This window comes from Microtus oregoni, unplaced genomic scaffold, assembly GCF_018167655.1.
Source record: "Microtus oregoni isolate MIOR12 unplaced genomic scaffold, Mior012 000050F_002, whole genome shotgun sequence".
NCBI lineage: Eukaryota > Metazoa > Chordata > Mammalia > Rodentia > Cricetidae > Microtus > Microtus oregoni.
The window spans coordinates 88,941-93,866 of record NW_024543226.1 but is presented as its reverse complement, the minus strand read 5'-3'; positions in this window follow the sequence as shown (position 1 = coordinate 93,866).

The window sequence follows — 4,926 nt, the reverse complement described above, 5'->3', positions numbered from 1 at the left end:
AAAGAGGGAACTTGATAGAGAGAGTCACTATGGTTTTAGGGAGAAACCTGGTGCTAGGGAAATTCCCATGAATCCACAAGGATGAGCCCAGCTAAGATTCCTAGCAGTAGTGAAGAGGGTTCCTGAACCGGCCTTCCCCTATTATCAGATTGGTGACTACCCCAACTATCATTATAGAGGCTTCTCCAGTAATTGATGGACTCAGATGGGCCTTCTGTATGTGGAGAGATAGTTGTGAAGTTTGGACTATCTGAGGTAATACTGGCAGTGGGATCAGGATCTATCCTTGGTACTCAGCCTTGTTTGTTGGTGCCCATTCTCTGTGTTGAGATGTGATGCTATCCTTAATGCAGGGAAGAGGGACTTGGTCCCGTCCCAAATTAATGTGCCCTTACCCTTAGGAGGAGTAGAAGAGATGTGCGCTGCTGTGGGGAGGCATGGGGAGTGTGAGCAGAGGTGGGAGGGAGAACTGTGGTTGGAATGTAAAATGAAATTTTAAAAAACAAATTGATCAATTTAAAAAGCAATAGAACCCACCCCCCAAATCCTCTTAGTCAAGGCTGGTGGGCCATGCCTACAATCTCAGCACTTAGCACGTGGAGAAAATAGAATGCAAGACAAAATAATAAACATTATTCTTTTTATATGATAAATGAAATTCAAATATACAAGAATATTCCTTACATAAATATGATAATAATTCACCACTGTTGCAACACTCCATTTTATTGTTTTTATTGAGCTATACATTTTCTCTGCTCCATCTCTTCCTCCTCTCTCCCCTTCTACCTTCTCCTATGAACCCCACACTCCCAATTTACTCAGGAGATCTTATCTCTTTCACCTTCCTGTGTAGATTCATGTATGTTTCTTTAGGGTCGTTTGATTTATGTCTAAAAGCCACATATAAGTGAATACATATTATATTTTACTCACTGAGTCTGGGTGACCTCAATATGTTTTTTCTAGATCCATCCATTTTCCTACAAATTTCAAGATTCCATCATTTTGTACCAGATTTTCTTTATCCATTCTTCAATCTAGGTTGCATCTAGGTTGTTTCCACGTTCTGACTATGACAAATAATGCTTCTATGAACATAGTTGAGCACATGTCCTTGAGGAATGATTGAGCATTCTTTTGGTATATTCCCCAAAGTGGTATTGCTGGGTCTTGTGGTAGGTTGTTTCCTAATTTTCTGAAAAATCACCATACGGATTTCCAAAGCAGCTATATCAGTTTGCACTCCCACCAGCAATGGAGGAGTGTTCATTTTACCCCACATCTTCTCCAGCATAAGTTGTCATCAGTGTTTTTTATCTTGGCCATTCTTACAGGCATAAGATGGAATCTCAGAGTTGTTTTGATTTGCATTTCTCTGATGACTAAAGATATTGAACATTTCCTTAAATGTCTTTCAGTCATTTTAGATTCCCCTGTTGACAGTTCTCTGTTTAGGTCTGTACCTTATTTTTTAGTGGATTATTTGTTCTTTTGATGACCAATTTCTTGAGTTCTTTGTATATTTTGGATATCAGCCCTCTGTCTGATGAAATATCAGAAGAATCAGCCACATAATTGTTGGGGGGAGTGAGCTGCTTGTTGTTTAACGGCTGCTTAGCCCCGAAATAATCACTCAGAAACTGTATTATTTAAATCGCTGCTTGGCCCATTAGCTCTAGCTTCTTATTGGCTAACTCTTACATCTTAATTTAACCCATCTTCATTAATCTGTGCATTACCACGAGGTCGTGGCCTACCAGCAAAGTTTCAGCACATCTGTCTCTAGCACCGGCTCCATGGCTTCTCCCTGACTTTCTATTTTCAGCATTCAGTCTAGCTTTCCCTGCCTTCCTAGGTTCTGTCTTGGTATAGCTCCAAAGTACTTTCTTTTTTCATTAATGGTTATCACAGCACACAGAGGGGACTCCCACATCACATAGTCAGACAATGGATAATTTTCTATAGATGCAAAATAGTCTTGCAGCATGTGGCAGAGATTTCACAAATTTCACAAAATCATGACTTCACTAGGTCTTCAAGTACTATATTCAACAGATACAGAGATTGTGGAAACCTTTTCTTATTTCTGATGTCATTGGAATCGCTTTGTGGTTCTCTTAATTTGATGTTGGCTGTTTCCTTGCTGTATATTGCTTTTCTTATGTTTAGATATGGCCCTTGTATCCTTGATCCTGCCATTCCCAGGGTCTCTATCTTCCTTCTGTTTGTGGGCCAAGATGTTAACTGCTTTTAGCTGTTCCTAGTGCCAAGCCTTTTCCCAGATATCATGGACTGTAACCCTCTGAATGTGTGAGTCCAACACATTGTAAAAACTGTCTTTTTTAATTTGCTTTGTTTGTGGTGTTTTATCTCAGCAGAAAAAGAGTAACTAAGACACCCAGGTCCTTCCTGACAGAAAAATGATGCTCGTTCACCAATACTCTCTAGTCTTAAGTCACTCTGCCTTGTCAGGAACTTCCTGACTAGGAGAAGGAACTAGGAGATGCAAAAGGCCTGTCTGACAAAGCTTCCCTTGATTGAGATGAGAGAGGCCTATCCTCATTGAGGTCAGTTTTGTTTTTTATTAAATCACTGTTGGTGTTCATTGAGTTATGATTGTAAAAATACTTACTACTGTTTATTTCCTATAAGCAAAGATGATAAAGCATGTGCTAACTTAATTGGTAACTGTTGAACTCTCCTTGGTGCCCTGCCTGCCTTGAGGACTGTCAATCAAACAGCTAGGCAGACTACTCAAGTCATCACTAACAGTCTTGAACTCTCCACAGATACCTTGAGAAAACTCCCCCAAGTCCACAATTGATTTGTGCTAGTCAGAGGGTATGACCCTAGCCTGGATGATTTGAAACTGTTTGCATCAGATATACTGTTATCACAGGCCTCAGTACAACTGAGAAGGGTCTGGAATAGTTTACCATAAGCCAGAGGGGAGCCCATTTCGTGATGGCCTAAGGTAGTTGCTGTAGTGTCTGTTGCTAAGATACAAGGCTGTGACTGCTTTCAAAGCAAAGTCTCAGTGACTGCGATTGGTTTTAAGAGGCAAGGCTGCCCTGGGACACAGCACAAACCTGAGTGATACTGGTTGATGCTAAGAGGCAAGATTGTGATTGTTTCTGCCAGATGGTTGGAATTGGTCCCCACATCCATTTTATACTGTATAATCAGGTTGTTCAGGCTTGGCTGGAAGAAGCTCTCCTGTGCTGTGTGATCTGGTGTTGCAGCCTTAGACACCAGACAAGGCTTCTCTTGCTTTGTCTTTCCTTACCAGTTTCAGTAGTGTTGCTGATGGGATGGAGAAAACACCAGCAGAACCAAGTAAGGTGAGTCTCACTTGGAATCACAGCTCTCAGCAAGGGAAGCAGCATGGTCGTGTTTAAATGCTCACCTGGGCTATGTGAGGTTGTGTCTCAAAGAAGGAGCATGAGACAGATGTGGGCAAGGGACAGGGAGACAGGGACAGGCAGACAGAGGACACTGGATTGGCAGTGACAGTGGGGAAGGAAGGCCAAGTAGAAGAAGCATCAAATCAACCAGCTGTCTCACAGCTGAAGAGCAACAGCTGAAAAATCTGAAGGGGCCAGGAAAGAAATAAGGGCAGGGGAAGTAGAAAGGAGTCAAGAGAGCAAGGAGGGTCGATACTGAAAGAGAAGAGCTGTAAGGTGACAGGAAAGATAACATGAAAGTCCTAGTGGGTGGAGGGTTCCACTGGGCTATCTATATATTTCAGGGTCAAGGATATTTCTATTATTTATTCATTCATTTATTTTACATCCCAACCACAGTTTCCCCTCCCTCCTCTCCTCTTTTTTCTTCCCACCCTATCTACTCCCCTCACCCATTTTTCCTCCTTGTCTGTTAAGAAAGGGGCAGGCCTCCAAAGGGAGTCAACAAAGCCTGACACATCAACTTGAAGGGGGACCAAGCTCCTCCCCCTGCCTCAAGGCTGGTTAGGGCAACCAGCATGGGGATAGGTTCTGAGTATCAGAGTCTGCATCAGGTATAGGTCCTGATCCCATTGCTAGGGGTCCCGCAAATAGACCAGGCTACACTCTCACACACAAGAGGGGGCCTAGGTCAGTCACATGTGGGCTCCCTAGCTACAGGTCCAGAGTCCTTGAGCTCCCACCAGCTCAGCTGTGCTGTCTCTGTGAGTGACCTTGACCAAAGTGGCTTGAGCAATCCCTCCTCTCTCTCTCTTCAACAGGACTCCTGGGGCTCGGTCCAGTTCTTGGTTGTGGAGAGGGTCAAGAGTCTTAGAAGCTGGGGCTCAGACTTGCAATGCCATCTTGTATTAAGGGTTAAGTAGCACTGAGCCCTGGACCTACAGAAGAGCTGTACCAATGGTTACTATTAGGGATGGAGGAGCCATGGTACTTGGACTGCCCTGAAGCTGTGGTGCAAGTTGGAACAAAGAACTGGGCAATGTGAACGTTCTAGGACCAAAAGTTCCGTACTACTTAAAGGGCCGAGGGACCCTGTTTCCATACTAATGTGCATACAGTCATGGCTGGCAGCTGTCAAGTGCAGTGGGAAGGAAAATCTGACATCTATCAGAACTTGAAGGCCTTCCCATCTACCCACAGGGATTTCTATGCAGGTGAAGCAAATGGCATCCAGCCAGCTGATTGGTAGCATCACCACTGTTTGATCAGTGCGCAATCTCTGAACACAAACACTACAAGGGATTTACTTACATGTGAAAATGCATAAGAATAAAAGGTTTACAACTGTGTTCTTTAACGGGGATAGTAACCCAAAAGAAAAGAGTGACATGTGTGTGTATTTGTGGGGAATATAAATGAGAGAAATTAAACCCACACACATTCATAAAGAGACTTAAGAACTAAGAAGAGAAGAGAGATTGACCTCATTACTGATACTCAGATCCCATTACTAAATTAC